General features: G+C 37.1%; 1 protein-coding gene across 2 annotated transcripts in view; it reads left to right on the top strand.

The window, feature by feature from the left end:
- Positions 1-19,823, top strand: part of LOC103043026 (metabotropic glutamate receptor 4) — a 225,924-nt gene that overhangs the window by 3,549 nt on the left and 202,552 nt on the right. The window lies entirely within an intron of this gene.

The following is a 19,823-nucleotide window of genomic DNA, read 5'->3' as shown; positions in this document are numbered from 1 at the left end:
TGTTCCATCATCAAGCATGAACAGGAGCAGCAGCAGCAACATTTAAAATGCCTTTTGTTTAGGTTTGTTTCAAATATGAGAGAAATTATTACCAGTCTCATGAGTTCCTCCTCACCTTTCTGCAGCAGAAGACATGGAAATTCTTATTGTAAAGTAAGTAAGTGTTGATGTGAAGTAAAATCATTCTTATATCTGGAGTCACAGTATTGCATATTAACCCACTTACTAGTACAAATAATAATTGAGCTTAAAGTAGTCTTCTTTCAGACAGAGAACGCTCTGCTTTAAAATGTATTTACAGCTGGGGTGAATGTTATGTTGCTGAATGTGCTTAAATCCTAAAAAAAAGACATGTCTAATGTCTAATGAGCCAATTTCTTGATGCCACATCTGAAGTGCCAACAGGTTTGTTTGTTATCTAGCCTAGTAGTGTTCCATCATCAAGCATGAACATGAGCAGCAGCAGCATGAGGGGAATTGATTGATCCGATTGCTCCTATATGGAGCAGCACAGGTGTTAAGAAGGATCACTATACACTATACACACCCTGGATGTATATAGACTACTGGTACTATAGACTACAGTGCACTTCCAGTGTGAGAACAGAGTGGTGAAATGAGTGAGTCCACATGAAAACCTAAACTGTGGTGTGTGGACATGTGCCATCCTTTATAGCCCCCTCTGGGCAGACTGGTTCCCTAAACATGTTTGGTCAACAGAGAAGAGGAGAGAAAGAAAAAGAGGGAGGAGAGAAAGAAAAAGAGAAAGAAAGAGAGAGAGGAGAGAAAGAGAAAGAAAGAGAGAGAGGAGACACAGGCTGTGGAATTCTGTGCCAGCCAAGAAATGTGTGTTTGTGTGTGTATGTGTGAGAAAAGTGTGTGAGGACTGTGTGTGTGTGTGTTTCAACCTTGCAGATGCTAAAGCTGGAGGCACTCTGGAGCATATGGTTTTGATTAAGGCTCATGCTGGACAGTGAAAAATGGCTCATGCGACCTTTTCGGAAACGCTGCTCTGTCACTTGAATAAAAAAAATGAATAAAGAATGAAGAAGCGTTAATGGCACTGATGTCAGTTATTGTAGGGACTGGCTAATGAGATATGAGGGCCAACAGCAACTTTGAGTATGCCAAATATTATGCCCATCTGCGTCTTGTGTACGTCTTACTGGTGATGCCCTGTGAGATTAGAATGGGTGTAAATATAGCAGGAGAATATATCAATAAAAATATAAATGTTCACACAATAACCAGGTAAAATAGTATGTACAGAAGTAAGAAAATGTCCACACATATAAAATAAATATGTATAAAAGTTTCCTTTAAGAATGGCAGTCAAAGTGTGTAAAATACAAGATGAGGAGAAATATGAGAAGCGTGCAGAGACCATGGCTAAATATGTTGTTCAGAGCCACAATTATACGTTTTTAAGTTCGTATAAACGTTGCTCCTGATTCTTTTTTTAACCAATATGTTAGAAATGGGTAGGTAGTAAAGTTCTAAAATCTTAGTTCATTTGATACAATGATTGATTATACTACTATGTTGGAAGGCTCATATAGTAAATAATCTAAAGGGGGAGGGGGTGATTAGTGTTTGTAGTAGGGGTGTGCCATATCATATTGTACGCGATAATATCGCCAACATTTTTGAATATCGTGAACGATATTATACCCTAAAATATCATGCCATATCACTCATCCCTAATTATCACATGAGGGTACTACTTTTTTGATGTTTTTAGCAAAAGAAAAATTCACACTGTTATCATTTCCCATTATATATCTACTAGAGACAGATTATATCCAGTATCATAATTTTACTGCAGCACTGGATATATGGAGGTATATGGAGTGAATTATTAGTATTGTGCAGTTGTGTATTCTTAGGGAAAAGAAAAAAAAAATGTCATATCGTCAAGAGTATTGTTATTACGAATATACCATGAAATATTGTGATATTATTTTAGGGCCATATCGCCCACCCCTAGTTTGTAGTCTACAATACTATCATTTAATGTAGTAATAATTATTTGTTTTTAAGTCCATTCATCACATTCTTGATATAGAGAAACATTTATTGACTTTGTTTCTTTTAAGATATTCTATCAAGAGTGCCTCCTCTAAGCAGAAAGAAACACATGGCAAAAGAAAATCAAACGACTTGATAAAAATGTATAATTTAGATATGCCACCACCAAGTTAACTGCACTGCTGAACAGTGGTCTACTCTGTGTGCTTAATGCATGCACCATCTACACATTTGACATTTATTATTGATTACTGAGTAGAGTTACTGTGCTCCATCAACTGAACAGCGGCCAGATGCTAAAAAGCATTTCACTGTTTACTACTCAATCAAATCTCACTAGGCACCACATGAGGATCAAGCATTCGTTGATATATGGAGGTCTGCACCGGCTTGGCTGGGGTGTGGTCACTGATTTGATGGTGGCCCGGAGTTCCTCTACCTCTTAAGTGAGTTAATGATGATGAGATGGAATGCCATTGCGAGCAATACAATTAGACCAGGAATAAATCTAACGAAATTAAGTTGATTGTCTAACGTCTGGACACAGCGCATTAAAAACTGCATGTCCAGACCTCTGAGCAATAGATGGAAAAACTGGCACCTGCTTTAGAAGTGAAATTGCTGGCCGAAGCTGATGCAGCATCAGTATGTATGAGTAAAAATGTTGGCTTCAGTAGATTTAAAGCATAGCCCCAACAGAGATATAGGCATTATGATTAGTAAGGTACTGATAGGCAGGATCCTGTCATGGACAAAATGTCGAGAATTGCAATTTTCAAGTCTTCCGCAGCCTCTGAAGTGTGTTTGAGAGCTACTATCTTGGCTGTCACACGAGAACTTTCTCTAAAGAGATCAGAAGCCACAGGGGGAAACTCTTCTCATATCAGGGTTTGTTATCTCGACTTCCTGACTAAGCATAAAAGCAAATTTAGTACAGTGAAGCGTAGTGTGTGATGGGGAATGTTACAGAGCTATACCTCACACAAATGCCTTTCATATCAGTACAGCACAAAAAGACAAGCCTTCATTACACGCTTTATGCAGCCCAGTCACATATCTTTTTATGCTAACTGGCTATTTAAGTTGAAACACATACTATACAGATGCAATTTTTAGGTCTATTGCTGCACAGTTTGCCAGATGTACTGGATGATGTGGTGTGTGGTCGGGCAGTGATATGTGATACCGGATTCAGTGTATCAAAAACCCATTTTTTTCTCATTTCAAAAACATTTCTAAGTAACCTCTACTTTACTGGTGCACCATTATTTGTTTAGCGTCAAAGACTACAGCCCATATGTTCCCATACCCAGTAGGGCTGCAACTAATGATTTTGGTAGTTCTCATCTGTACTCATCTGATGATTATTTTTCCTATTAGTTGATTAGTTGACGATTATGTTCTGCCATGCTCTTCATTTCTGGTTTCTGTGGATGTGGCTCCTTCCTCTAGGATTCTCTATCGCTTTCAAACAATAAAAACAGCTGAACATGGGAATTAAATGCTTTTGAAACGTCCAGAACATTGCCGTTTAAATGTAAAAAAGTGCTGCTGTTTAGTGAAGAAATTTGTAATTTGTTGTGTTTGGGCACTTTTGGTGTTGTAAAATGAGTGAGCACATTACTCTTCTTTCATTGTGTTTTTGTCTCTAGTACTTTGTTTAGTGCTACAAATGAACGAATAGTCAACAATGAACATTTGGTGTCGACAATTTTTTATAATCGACATTGTTGATTATATTGACTAATCTTTGCAGTCTTAATACCCAGTTTATGTCCACTTTTGGCCAAGTAAATTCCTAGAAACAAACATTTGATACATTGTTAATTGCACAGTTTAACACAAGAACCACTTTTGGTTCCATGTAATATGGGAACCTCTTCAAATAGAAATGAATCTTTACATCAACAGAAGGTTTTTTATGTTTTAAAATTTGTGCTTTATAGAACCAAAAGTGGTTATTTTATTGCACAACATTTTGGTAAGTCCTTTATTTTAAAGTTTTATAACATTAAGGTCTTTCAAAATCAATATTATACCAATACATTTCACGATAAATAACAGTCAAGTTTAAAAAGTGTCAAACAAACCAGAATAAGTTTTATACTTTAGATTTGTAGCCACAGGACAGATTTGATATTTTTAAGTGTGTCTTCATGAGGGAGAGTCACCTGGAATAGTATTCTCAGCGTCTTGAAGGAGTTCCTGGAGGTGATGAACAATAGCTGCTGCTTTTCCTTCACACTGTGAAGCTTCAGCTCATCCCAAATCACTATCTCAGTTCATCAGGTTTAGGTCAGGGGATTGTGGAGGACAAATACTTTTTTTTGTTATTCTACGTAATTTTATGCGTCCCTTAATTGTTTTGATGCCTTTAATATTAATCTAAAATGCTGCATGTAGAAAATTAATTAAACAACGAGTGAGAATGTATGTCCAAATTTTAACTGGTACCAGTACATTGAGTTCAGATAAAAGAGAAGTGTCTCTTACCTATTAGATGAGCTCTAATAAACTGTAGGAACTCTGTTGATCCTTCAAGAATCTTTTGTTTAGCTGTAAGATTAAGATAATTAAGATGTCAGCAGGCTGGAACTGGATTGATTAGGTTGTATGCTGTTACTGTACTGCAAACACTAATTATTGACAAGCTTTTTACAAGCTTGTTAGGTTTCTAACATAAGGCTCAGCATCTATTCACAAATGAGATCATTGATGTGCACAGCAAGTTTTTTTTGTGTGAGCGTATGTGCATATGTGTTTGAGTGTGTGTGCATGAGTGTGTGTGTGAGTGTGTGTTAGTGTGTTAGTGTGTGTGTGTGTGTGAGTGTGTGTGTGTGTGTGTGTGCGTGCGTGTGTGAGTGTGTGTGTGTGTGTGCATGCATGACTGCGTACATTTGCGATGGGACATCTTAGATCAAATAGAGTGTCTACCCTGCAGCGTGTCTCCATCGTTTTCCCCCCAGACTGAAACCATCTGTTCAGTGAAGTGTTTGGCCAATGGACGCAATAATAAACATCATCCACTGTCTTAAAAAACCCTAAATTTCAAAAACGGTAATTTTAGAAGAGAATGGAAAAAACGTATTATTTGTTATTATGTAATTATTTTATTCAGTATAGTTCTGGAAACATTCATTTGGTCTCTTTCACATAAAGTGATTACTCAGTGTAAAGAGCAAGTATCTGGGCTTTTTACCATGGCATATCAAAAGTCATGGATAAGCAGTGTTTTAATTAATAAAGATAAACTTTTACTTCAGGGAAAGACTGGGAAAGCCCACATCTGCATAAGATGTGAGGTATTATCTTGTGAGCAAGGTCTAACAGAAGGGTTGCGTCCAAGTAGTTTTTGACTATGTAGTATGTAGTACAGATAAAATTGTTTAGGTTGTGTATACTCAAATATGCACTATACATACTCAGACACCATTATCCCAAAATGCAATGCCAAACAGAAAGAGAGGAGCTACCCACGTCTAGAACAATAGTAGAAAAAAATTAAGATAAAGACAAACCACAGCAGTTAATTGCAGTGAGGTGCAGCAGGACATATAGGAGTATTAGCAACATATTCAAACTTACAAAATGTAAAACATTATTCTCATCGTTTATAAAGAAAATATGAGGAAAATTAATAAATAAATAACTTTCTTTATCACTTCCTGTTAGTACAAAATGGGTTAGTATGTTAATATTTTGTGTACTAACCTACCAACCCCCCACTGCTAAGATTAGTATGAAGTGCACAATTGGGACACAGCCAAGGCTCCAGATGGATGGTTGTAGTATTCCTTAGTCCAGAATGTCAGCTATGTATTATCTATGCGAACAGACAAGCGACTTTGGCAGAAATCATTTCTATATTAAGTACAGAAGCCCCATATACACACATCCCTCAGGTCAGGGTACTGTTCTTTAGCTTCCATTGGACATGGCAAAAGTCATAAAAGATGATAATATGCCCAATGCCATTTGGTATGCCAGTGTAATACTCTAAAAGTCTATAAAAACAAGGTTTTCTTATGATGGAGGGATTACAGATGCAATGCAATACATATACATACATTAAGTAGAAGAGAAGTTGATTTCTGAAAAAAATGTTTTTTTCTCAGTAAACAAAAGTGTGCAATTTAATTAAAAGAACACCTCTCCAACTGTTAAGCACTGGGGTGGATTGATAATGCATGCCGCTTGTCGCACCCAATAGCACAGGAAACACAGCCATTAGACGGTAAAGAAAGAATAGATTCAATTAACACCAGCGAAACCTGTAAAAGTAATCTAAAAATGAAAAGATGACAAGCATCTACAGTAGAATAATAATGCAAGTCCTTACAGTCCCTTAACCTTAATATAATAATATCATATAAAATCTGTGGAAACACCTTAGAATAATGCACAGAAGATGGTTAAAGTGTTTTACAGAAAGGAAGATTGGACATTGATTAGTAATTGGAGAAAAGTGATTATGCTTGAATATTAAATAAATGTATTATCTTTTTACTTTCATGCAGAGTCTCTGATTTTGTTCAGTCTTGTGTCCTTTGTAATGTAACAATGACAGATGTAAGGACTGTAAAGAAATGTATTTTTATCATTAGAATGATTTGAATAATAAGAGTTGTGATAACAACTCTTGTTATGTGTGAATAACAGAAACATGCATTACCCATGTGCACCAACAGAGGGAGCTCTTCACACTACAGTAATCTGTGATCATGTGACAAAACTAGGCTGGAGGCAGAGTGAGGTAGAGTGAAATAGAGTGAGTCTACAATGAACAAACTCATTTAGCTGTAGAAAAATGACTGCAGCCAACTGTTGAAAAACCTTGGAGAGGTTTGGGTCTAAATTTATTGCATTTTACATGAATTACAGAATATTTTACAGTATTATCGCATATCACATTTTAGGTCAGTAGATGGATGGATCCCGCTGCAACAACACAATACAATAAGAAACGTATTTAAACATAAATTAACCAACATTCATTAAAGAGAGCCCACATGTAAAATAAACATTACAATTTGTGGTCAGGCCAACATATAAAGAACCTCCAGGCCAGGGGTTACTCCAGATCACAACAGCTTTTTAAAGTGACTCAACTGTTAACACGTCACTCTGTCTAGCTTTACACCCGAGAGAAAGTCTGCATATGTAACTAAGCGTGCAATCCATAAATTGTTTTTTAACTCAGGAGATCACTTGTTTCAACGTGAAATCAGTTCTGTGATTAAACCTTTTCATTTGATGTCAGTGTAAATAAGAGGATGTGATGTAGCAATCAATGAATATGATTTGGTGTGAGTCAAACCTGCAGCTTTTTTCCTCTTGAGTGGTTTGTTGGTTGCGCTGATTACCTCAGACAATGCTGCTTTGAAGTCATTATCCTCATGAACAGTCTCTTCCATGCTCTCCACACACACACGCACACACTCAAACACACACACACACATACACATATACACACAGGAGTGGAAGAAAGAGTGCTAGTGTTTACATCAGGCTCTGCCTGATTACCAGTACCCTGAGCTAAACAAATAGTTTAATAACTCAGAGCAGGGGACTGGATCACAAATATTTGAGAGAGGAAGTTCGTAAACAAGGTTTGAGGACTTATAATCCAGTGGCGAATTCAAAATATCCAGACTGCTCCCAGCAGTGCTTCCATGCTCAGAATACGAACATGATTGAAGGCTAGGGCTGGGAGGTTAATCCAATTAATGTTTTTAATTGTACATCTTCACATATATAAGCTGCCAGAGGGAATCTGAGCAGATATGCTTATGATTTATTTTAAGAAAACTGTGAAGGATTCTTTCATGTGGCAGTAATTTTCATGTATTGCACTTTTTCTTAATTGAAATACACTGCCTGGCCAAAAAAAAAGTCTTCACCAAAAAAAGCTCACACACTCTAATATTTCATTGGACCGCCTTTAGCTTTGATTGCATCATGCATTCACTGTGGCATTGTCTCAATAAGCTTCTACAATGTCACAAGATTTATTTTAATTCAGCGTTGCATTAATTTTTCACCAAGATCTTGCAGCATTGATTATGGTCGTGTCTGTCCACTGTACAAAGCCTTCCATCCAGCACATCCCAAAGATTCTCAATGAGGTTAAGTTCTGGACTCTGTGGTGAACAATCCATGTGTGAAAATGATGATCTCATGCTCCCTGAATCACTCTTTCACAATTCCAGCACCATGAATCCTGACATTGTCTTAGAATATGTCCGTGCCATCAGGGAAGAAATAAAATTCTATTGATGGAATAACCTGGTCTATATTCAGTATATTCAGGTGGTCAGCTGACCTCATTCTTTCAGCACATACTGTTGCTGAACCTAGACCTGACCAACTGCAGCATCAACCCCAGATCATTTCCTTAGTTAAATCCAGGTGGAGACTTTTTTTTGTTGGCCAGGGAATGTGTAAAGAGATTATTTTTGCACCTTGTTCAATATAAAAGCTGCTTGTAAGCTGAAAGGAAGCTACTTGCTGTTCTTTAAAAAAAGTTTGCTTAGTTGATAAGTTTAAATAATGCTATTTGACACATTTCCAAATAGCATTCAGTTGTAAGAACTAAAAACATTATTTGAAAAATATTAAAATGCATTATTTTTTTTGCAATGTCACCCAGCTCTCTTTGTAAATGCATTCTTTTACACATTATATCGCTTATATGGTTATGTTTACACATAGGAATCAGATACTGGGAGTGTTAAAGCTTTGTGTTTGGTCTGGTTGTGTGCAGCAGCAGAACTGAGACATCTGCGTGGTTAAAGAAGCAGTGACATGCGGGAGCCGCGATGGCCCCGGGGTAGAGCTAGAGTAAAGAGTGGATCCCGCCGACTGCCCCGCCATCCGTCAGCACCTGACAGCTCCTCAATCCATATGTAAACACAAATACAAGGCCCCGGTCTTTAACTGGCAATACAGTTGATTATTCCAGGCAGTTGGTGTAAGGATTGAGTGTATTGAGTAATAACAAAGAGACTGAGTGGAATTTAATTGGAAAAATAAGGAACATGCTTTGTATTCCTCATTCAAATGAGTATATTTCTCCCAAGAGAATAATGCAAAATACATTAAAGTGCCTGTAATAGAGAAAAAATATTTTCCATAGACCATATTGCACTGTCCAATGAAAACAAATATCTCAATTTTTGTTAATTTTTGTTTTACTGCATAATTTTAACAACAACAAAAAAAAACTTACACTGTCTAAAATTTCCTTGATAAATGGACCAATAGAAATTCTTAAAAATTACCTGAAATAAAAACTTAAATTAAAGGTTAAGAAGGTATTCCTATCTCCTGTAAAGTTACTGTTTTAGAGATACTTATTTATCATTAGACAGCAACAGTATTAAAAGTGAATAGGGAAACAGGGCCTTTAAAGGGAAATTAGGCTAATGAAAACCTTTACATTACATACACTGATTACCATCTGACTAATTTGCTGCTATAACTAGGGCTGTAAGATAAATTCTACTTTTATCGTTATTGCAGTATGAGTTTTTATGATAAACACCAAAAGAGCTGCAATAACATTATGCATAACGGCAAATGCAAAATGCATTACTCTGTAGAGTATGATAGAGCAAGGAAGAGTGAGGTAGAGCAAGGTGGAGTGGGGCACAGGGAATATTAGTGCAGCCAAGCCAAATGCTGAAAAACCACTTTACCAAGCTGAGCAAGTAACTTAGCATCTTAATTCATCATGTTTCACATAAATATTGGAATGTATAAATAGAGTTATTGCACATAGTTATAACCACACTTGCTAACCAGATCTTTGTAATATTGGAAAAAAAGCAAACATTGTTTCTGCAAAGAATCCAGTAATTTTCTCCACATTTCACCAAAGATCAATAATTAAACATGTCATGCAATTAATAATGTACTCTGTGTACCCAAGACGTGTAAATAAACAACACTGGATGAATATAAGCTGCCGTTGGTGTTATGGAAATTTTTGCACACATGGCAATACCAGCTGTAATATATACTGCGTAAACTTGCAAACAACAGATTTACTTTTATGGACTCTTCATATAATGTGCAATTTATTTACATAAGATGACTGTTGTTGGACAAGTTACTTGTTTTAGGAAAACGCTTCACGCATTATTGAAGTGAAAATGTTCAAAGGTAAAATAAATGAGTTTGCTACAACCTTAAAAACAAAACAAATTATTTTTTTTTGTAAGAGAGGTTGACTTGAATTCGAACTCTTATTTGATGAAACTTGAAACCACACCACCTGTCACTCTGGCCAAACTTGCAAATACCAAATGCACAATTTATTAACAAGGGGCTTACAGGGGTAGTTAGGGACAGGCAGGGTCAAGAAGTCAGCAAAAAAAAAAACATACCAGAGTGTGAAAGGCAAAATGGCATCATATACGGGAAATCCAACAGGAAAAAAGGCAAGGCAAGAGAGTAGTCAAAAATACAAAAAGGGTCAGTAAACAAGCCAAAAACAAAGGAAAACATGCTGTAGAAGAGCTAACTAGATTCAATACTCTGTGATGAACTAAGGAAACCCAGGGGTCTTTATACTAAGCAGACCAGGTGTGTACAATCAGAAGCTGGGAGAGCGGGAACACAGTAGCGTCACGTGATTAGCAGAGTCAGGAAAGTCCGGTGTGAGTGCATGCTGGGAATTGGAGTCTTTGTTGTGTGAATCAGAGTCCGGAGCAGGCAGACTGACAGCATCAGGACTAAAAGAAACACCATAAGTGAACCTCAAGTAAAAATTCACACACAAGAAAGAAAGATGGACAGATAAGGGCTGTTTAAATCAACATGGATTAGATTTGTTTTGTGATATTACTGCTTATGATATTTGTTTTATTTATTTGAAAGTGATGTACTTAACTAAAACAGTGTATTACTCTTGTAAGCGTGAAGGACATGTTGATCGGGCACGCACTTTGCTTTGGCTGATTTTAAAGTTTTGCTGATGGCTTGCCTGTCCAATGGCTTCTGGGCAGGAACACATTAGGCTTGACCCTATCTCCATTAGGCCTGCGTCTGTATTACCTTCAGAATGCAAAACAGGGGCTTTGTTTGCTTGGATATCTTAAGCTCTCCTGCTGCAAACAGGGTTTGTTTGGTTGGCTGCACTGCATGTTTGATTTAGAACACGCTTGACAAGCAAAGGGATATTTTAGGAAATCCTCTGCAATGAATGATGAGTTACATGGCGTAGCGGTGAGCTGGCAGTGCATTGACAAACAAGTGATAAAAGGGGCCATGTGACACATGCTCCACCTGAAATGCTTATAATCGACCACAAAGATACTCAGATGGAGATGCATATAGAAAAAACACGTGGAAGTACAAAAAAGTGAATCCAGCTGCATATATATGAAATGCTGCTTGCACAAGTCTTCATCATGTCTGAAAATTTCTCATTCAGCCTGGGGGCATTTTCACATCTGAAAATCAGGACCAAGGTCCAAACCTCGGTTCATGTGTTTGATGCTCTATATGGAAAAAAATATTGGGACACCTGCTTATTTGAGGTGGGTGATAATGATATGGCTCTAAAATAACATTTTCTGATAAGGATGTTCTTGTAAAACATTGATCAATTTCAAGAAAATACTGTTACAACCACATAAAGGTTAAAATCTAATTTACTGTGAATATAACAGTTTTAAATATTGGGCATAGTGCCAGTAGGGTCTTGTTACTTTCTTTTATCCTGTTACTTCTTCTGTGCATCTGAACATATCTGTCAGCAGTAGATAAGAATATAAAATAGCTGAATATACAGCTCTGTAAAAAAATAAGAGACCACTTAATTATGATGTTTTTCCTTGATTTAACCATATTGAAAAACTCTGGAATATAATCAAAAGAAAGATGGGTGATCACAAGCTATCAAACCAAGCTGAACTGCTTGATTTTTTTGCAGTAGAAGTAGCATAAAGTTATCCAAAAGCAGTGTGTAAGACTGGTGGAGGAGAACTGGTGGAGGGTCATTCCACAAATATTGATTTCTGAACTGTTAAGCTTTATTAATATGAACTTGTTTGCTTTGCATTATTTGAGGTCTGAAAGCTCTGCATCTTTTTTGTCATTTCAGCCATTTCTCATTTTCTGCAAATAAATGCAGTGATATTATTTGGAATTTGGGAGAAATGTTCTGTGTAGTTTATAGAATAAAACAACAATATTCATTTTACTCAAACATTTACCTATAAATAGCAAAATCAGACAAACTGATGCAGAAACTGAAGTGGTCTCTTATTTTTTTCCAGAGCTGAAGATTTGATTGGTTTTGGTGTTATATTGCAGTTTACTGTTTATCTTGACATGATATACTGCACTTACATCCTATCATCGTCACCTTTGTGAGCTGTGTCTCTGTGTACTTGACACTGATTGATTTGTGGAGGGGAGTGTGTGTCTGATGTTGGCATGTTGTCAATTCGGCAGGTGGACTTTCTCAAACATTATTATTTTTGCCACTGTTGATACTGTACTGTTAATATTATGGCAAGGTTAAGTGCAGAACTTAAGACTAGCTTGTTTCTGTTTCTTGTGCAACATAGTTATTATCTACAACAATTACAATCATCATCATGTGCTCCAATGGCTCTTTATTACCTCTTTTTTCTTATGTTGTTTAAAAGGTGACAATAGACTGCTGGCTTTCATTGATCAGAAAATCTAAACCATATAAACACGTGTTTTCGCGCTGCATTCAGACCAAATGTTGTTTGAGCTGATTTAGACAGAGAAGACACCCTTTTTTTGGTGAGAACTCATTTTGGACTGTTATTATGGACAGTGGCTTGATGCACCTTTAAACACCTGTTATGAAAGTGAAACATCCAAAGGTCTGAACCAAACAACGCAGGTGTAAAAGTACCCTTATTTTCCAGAATAGTAACATTTTTATACTGTTACAAATCAGTATTATCAGTGATTTGGCCACATGCCTCCACTGATTGGCCACTGCATTAATCCTGCTTGGAAGTTGTTGGTTCAATCGATTGTCTTTCAACACATTCAAAGGAGAATGTTGGATGTCATCTCTGACTGTCTCCATGTAGCCATCTGATTGGCTAGTCTGTTGCTTAGTGATAAGAAAAAGAAAATCACTCTCCACCTCTTTAAACATAGCTGTGTCTCAACAGGCCCTTGACCATGTAGACCATGACCAAATAGTGCTTTTACTGCACTGAACATATATGGACAAGTATGTTGTTTGAAGGTAAAATACACCAAGTGAGTATCCTTCAAAATTTCCATCTTCTTTTGCGTCATTCTGCACTAATTGTAAAGCACATGAAGAAAGCTCAGTATTACCATTCATTTTCTCAGACATCATTCACTGGAAGCCCATTTCAGTCTATGTTGTGTGTCTGACAGATCCTCTGTATGGTGTGAGTAACATGTGATGGCCATCTCCAGCAAGAAAAAAAGAGCGTGAGAAAGTGCACTTTGCCAGAGCCATCAGCATCGTCGTCACACACACACAGACACTTTTCTTCACCTACAGCTGAATTCAGCTCCAAGACATCAAGGCCCTTCAAATCACACCCTCTTTCTGCACTCAGCACTCCCGATTAAATATTTCATACTTATACATGCCACTGGAAGGCAGGCCTGCCGACAGTCATTAAACTTCAATAATGAACTGCATGCAAACCCATGCTGGAGAAAGACGAGGAAATCCCCAAAAGTGGAATTACTGGATGATGTTTTATTAGTTATTTATTCATTTATTTCCTAAACTACTGAACTATCTACTTATGTTTTTTTTATTATATTCATAACTATTTTAGATTATTTGACTGTCTTATTTACCTGTATATCTCTTTATACCTTGAATGTCTATCCTGCACGTGTATAGATGCTATACAAACAAACCTGCCTTGCCTTGCCAAGAACTGTACACACTGAACAATTAGGCCTTCATAAACCAATTTGAGAAAAATACTAACAAAAAGTCTCCGTCAGATTTATGATGTGTTTTTAAAGCGCAGACTTGTTCATAACTCTTCTCTTATAATAATGAATCCTATTAACCTTGTAAACGGAATAAATTAAGTGTCAGAATCTTGGTGAAAATGGTGTGAATTGGGTTTTGGAAGAAATTTCTTCTTAAGAACAGTTGGTGAACGAGGCTCAGTGTTGTAATAGTCTTTTATTTCACAGAATTGCTTGCTGCAAAATTACAAAATCGATATACTTCTTTACTGTTTCCAAATGAAAAAAATCATTCTTATCAAATAGAAGATCTGAAAAGAATTGTTCAAATCATGAATTGCTCAAACTAATTATAAGATCTTTTTCACTGCAGGGTCAAAAGGCAGCATTGTACTGTTCACAAATGTGAACTCAATCAGTGAATACCTGTATCATTAAGTATGGGTCTAAGACAATATAGATATTGTATTGTATTGCATTGTTATTTTTTTTTTTGGAATACCAAAAAAATATTTTTTTAAAACACAGTACTGATGTTTAATTTTTGGTGTGAGACAATTCTGTTGTGTACAAACCCTGCCCACTAGATAAGAGTGCTGTACTCGATTGTATAAAATTAGATCCCACTGCTTTGATTGTATAAAAAGTAAACTTTTCTTTTATTCAGATATTAAAATATGACGGTGTGTTTTTATATAATATGAGATTTTTTCCTAAAATGTGATTTCATCACAATTACAATATATTTCTTACAGTATCACAAAATATTGAATGACACTGAATTGTAAGCCCTGTATCATTATATTTATTGTATTGGCAAAATTATCAAGTTTTTGCCAAAACATCTGTGCTAAGAAACTGGGCTCAGTCTGTTTTTAGAGAGCCACTGGAATAGGGCTGTCCCTAACGATTATTTTTTAAACGAATATTCTAACGATTATTTTTTTCGATTAGTCGACTAATCTATTTATTGAGAAACATATTTAAATAATTGTTATTTTACGTTTTAAAGCAAACGATAAATTACTATATTTATATATAATAACAACAACAACAACAACACAAGCCTACTAAACCAAACCCCACACTTATAATCACTTACATGTACAACACGTTTAGACCTATAACGCTAAAAATGGATAAGCTCCCATACACCACAACCGTGTGTTGCACTGTTTTCTGTGACCGCTAGATTTTGTGACCACGGGCAAGTAGTTCTCAGCAGACCGGTGCACTGGCCGATTCGAAACGTGTTCGTTTCTAATGTTTAACGTTACCCCGACTGGCCAAAACGGTTCAGTTTAGGGCTGAGGGTAAGGTGTAGGTATAGAAAGCTTCCGTTTTGCCAATGAACGCTCATAACCGTGAGCACTGGTCACAAAATTCCGACGGTGACAGAAAACGGTGTAACACCGCAGCGCCGACGGCGCTAGCTAAAATAACTTAAGGCAGCTAGCTTAGCTAAACACCTGAACTTATGAATAATGCTACTGTTTCTGGAAACTGCGAAATGCCATGCACAAATATAAACCAAAACTGTATAATTTCTGCCTGTGGCAGGTTTAAAACCTTTGGTAGACAGCCTTAAGTCTTTATAAGGACACCCGCGGAGACCCTGATGTAAACGGTAACTTACTGTGTGACCCTGTTGACATATGGCAGAGGACCACATTGTTGCCCTTTTGCGTGAAATGCTCCCAAACTTTAGATGCCCGCTGGCGTTTTTTTTGTAGCTGGAGATTGCTCTCCGGAGTCCAAGCTCTCTAGAGCTTAGATTCTCTGCCCGAACCCGACATGACCCGAGGTCCGACCCGAAATTCGACCCGGGCTCCAGAAAATAGTCCGAGATGTAGGCGTCTGTTTTTTAATTATATTTTTATTTAAAAAAAATTACGAAAATAACGAAAACTGAAAGTGAAACTAAACTAATTAATTTTTAAGCGCTGTTTTCACTACCGCAGTTCTACAGCGGGGGTGTTGTGCCGATTCTGTCCGCGAAGCGGGAGTCAGATTCAGCAGAGAGTCGGATTCGGCACAAACGCGGCGGCACCTCGCGGTCCGCGGTGTCAGTTGTAAGCGCTCGCGCTAGCCGCAAAATACGGCAGAAAACACTGAGGGAGCTGTAGAATTATGTATGGGACTAGAATATGAGCTCTCACCAGAACAAGCGAATCTCTCTCTCTCTCTCTCTCTCTCTCTCTCTCTCTGTGTGTGTCTCTCTCTCTCTCTCTCTCTCTCTGTCTCTCTCTCTCTCTGTGTGTGTGTGTGTGTGTGTGTCTCTCTCTCTCTCTTGCACGTGAACTCCTCCGCGTTTGACTTGCAGAACTGTGTTTAGCTGTTCTTAAAAATCATTTTAATTAAATAATAGTTCTATGCTTCTATGTTACCGTGTTAATTAACATAGTTCTGATCATATTTACGACGCGCCGACGCACGTTATGCAAATCGATGTATTTTCGTAATCGATGACGTCGATTATGTCGACGCGTCGCCCCAGCCCTACACTGGAACGGCTACCATGCTCAGAACCCCTCAGCCCTGCAGTGCAAAAGAGGACTTTGTTTTCAGCAGAAGAGACAATTCCTTTAATTGGCCACATTATGGATTAGAATACATTGGGTCTGAATAATGAAATTTCAGATCCTGAATGGGAATCTGATTGTGGTAAAGTGAATGGATATTTATACTGTTGGCTGCGGTTTGTTCCACTCTTGCCTCATCTGATTTCAGCATGGAGCTATCTGCAGTTGGGGAGGAGTCACTTCATTCAAGCAGCTTTAAAATGGCTAAACTAGAAAGGCTTGGAACCACATTGTGGAGAGGGAGGGAGAGAGAGAGAGAGAATGAGAGGGAGAGATAGTGAGAGAGAAAGGAACAGAGAAGCTCAACTATAGATTCTCAGGCTTTGATAAAGGGATGTAATTATTTACTTTGAACTTCCCAATTAATAATGCACAGGCTGCAACCTGCAGAGAGGGGAGCACCACCCAGCACTCTTCATCTATAACTATAGCAGGAAGCATGCTAATTGACTGATAGCTCTGCGAGGGAGAGGAGACTGCAGAGATATTAATGATAACCCTCTCAACCTTTTCTTCGGGGTGCAGTGTGAATGGGGGTGTGCTTGGGATCCGCTCGAGGTACGGGACTATTATTTGGCAGATAATTACCCTTCTGATGTGATAAATATAAAATACTGGCCTAAACTCTGATGTTATCTGTTTTGCTCTCTCTTGGTGTCGCCTTCAAAATCACCTTTTCTGCATAAAAAGTTTTCTAAAACAAATAACAAAGGAAATGTCTGCTCTGTGAGAGTCAGTAAGCATTAGTTTTCAACCCTGCACTACACCACAAGGGGATATTGTGCATTATGCTCCTTTGAACATAAGAGAGAGTTTTACACATCTAGCAGATTGTAACATCAAGTATTTACACTCTTTATTTTTTTGGTCAACATTTAGTTAGTATTATGTAGTCCTGTCAAAATAACTACTCTTTTTGAATGATTAAAAACCAGTCAAATGGTTTGACACATCTCTTTTTTATTATTTTTTACATTGTAAATTTGATATTAAAGTCATTAAAGCTATACAGGGAAACATATAGAATTATTTTAAGCAGAAAAAATATAAACCAAAATATTGTTTATACTTCAGACTAGTCACATTTATCTTTGAGGACAGATCTGCATACTCTTTGGTATTTTAATCTCAGTGTCTTTATGAGGGACAGTCACCTGGAATAGTTTTCTCAGCGTCTTGGAGGAGTTTCTGGAGATGCTGAATAAAAGTTGTTTATTTTCTTCACGCTGTGAAGCTCCATCTCATCTTAAATCACCATCTCAGATGGGTTTAGGTCAGGGAATTGTGGAGGACAAACACTTTTTATGTTCAGCAAAATGATTAAGGTCATGTCCAATTATTGTATGATAAACTGATAATGTAATTTTTGTAATATGCCTATTACAATGTATTTATTTAATACCTAAATTTTCAAGTTGTCTGAAGAGTTCTCTTGCTTTAAAACTTATTAACTTGCTTTAAAACGTATTTAAAACTTATTAAATAAAAAAATAAAGGTGCTACAAATGGTCCTTTGAGCAATGCCATAGAGGAACCACATTTGGTCCCATGAGGAACAGTATTTGTTAGACATGTTTCTGTAAAAGGTTTTGTAAAAGCTGCCCACAGAATAGATTTTTCAGTGAACATCGCTAATAGAAATATTTGTAGCATTTTCTAGTTAGACGAGTATAAACGTTTCAAATAAAACTCTCAAATAAGGCAAGACTCTTTCTCAGTGTTTTTCTCACTGTTGCCATTGGTTTAATTTTCATTTAAGTATTACATAAGTCCAACTAGAAAAGGAGCATTCTTTGTAGAGCAAAAACATCTAACTAGACTACATGAACAGTGCTGAAAAGATATAATTGTAGGAAAACAAGTTTATGTTTAGAAGCCAATCATGAAAAAATGAATGAATAAATGAATGAATGAATAGAAGATCAATGTGGTGGAGGATTTAAAGGACAGCTAGAAAGCATAGTGTGGTCATAGGCTTCCAAATGGCTTTCTCTTTATCTTTTGTTTAGAGAGACACAGCCCTCTGAGAGTGAGATAAAATGACCATCCTTCTGGGTTGAACAGTTCAGTGCACAGTAGGTGAACTCAGAGTCATCTAATCTTTGGACAGTTCAGAAACCGGAAAAGAAAGCTGAGAAATGTGAGGCAGAGGCAAAGACAGAAAATTCACATAGACCTGAATAGTTTATATTGTTAATGTTTATAAAATAATATGAAATAAATCTTAAGCTTTAAAATCTATTTGGAAAAGGCTTAACGTAGTGAGAAATGATTAATAAACTGAATAAAGAAAAACAATGGATTTGTACTTAAATCTTGAAACATTTAACAGGATCAATTAAACATTTGCAACTGGAAATTTTTGAATTTGGGCTGCGAGTGGTCTAATGGACCAGGGAGCTGTCATGATAATTAGAGGATCGCCAGTTCAGATCCCAAACTATACCTTTCCGAATGCACTATCTACCTAGTGATGCTACATCAGTCGCAGTTGGAAAATAGGCAGAGTCTGATTTTACATGTATCAGAGTAGGCATGTGCTAGTCTTTACTCTCCTGGTGTTGGGGCATTACAATTGGTAGGGAGATTCATATGAGTGAGTTGGGAAATTCTTCCAAATTTGGGAGAAAATATTTTAAAATTAGAAATCGATCAATCAGTGTCAGGAAAGGGGATGACCCAGGCAGGGAGACGAGGAGGCGGACACAAATGCAGGTAAGGGAAAAATGAATGATTTAATAAATAAATAACAAATAAACAATGAAACAAGTAAACACGTAAACAAGATAAACGAATAATCAAAAACCAAAACAAACGAGTGAAACTAGAGAACATAAACCTAAACAAACAAGAAGTACTTATGATAAACTAACGGAATAAATACAAGTAGCTAATCTAGAAAATAAACACAAAGCAGGGATATATATACAAGGAGCTTAGGGAGACGGAAATAAATAGGAAACTATAAACATAAAACTAGAGATAAACACAGAGACTAAGGCGCGAGGAACAGAGGCAATGAAACACAGAGAAAGACGAACGACAGGGGAAGGTGCAAAGACCGACGGAGGACAAGGTGGCAGAGGAGGGCTATTTATAGTAACAGGAAACACACTATAATTGGAAACACCTGGGGAAGGGGCGGAGCTACAAATGAGACAAGTGGTGGAAAGGTACTGAGAGGGGAGACACAGGGGAGCATAGGTCACGTGGGGAAGACACACAGACACGAGACGAGACCAGGATGTGACA

Source organism: Astyanax mexicanus, chromosome 5, assembly GCF_023375975.1.
Source record: "Astyanax mexicanus isolate ESR-SI-001 chromosome 5, AstMex3_surface, whole genome shotgun sequence".
In the NCBI taxonomy this organism is placed as follows: Eukaryota; Metazoa; Chordata; class Actinopteri; order Characiformes; family Acestrorhamphidae; genus Astyanax; species Astyanax mexicanus.
This window is presented reverse-complemented; position numbering and strand designations above follow the sequence as displayed.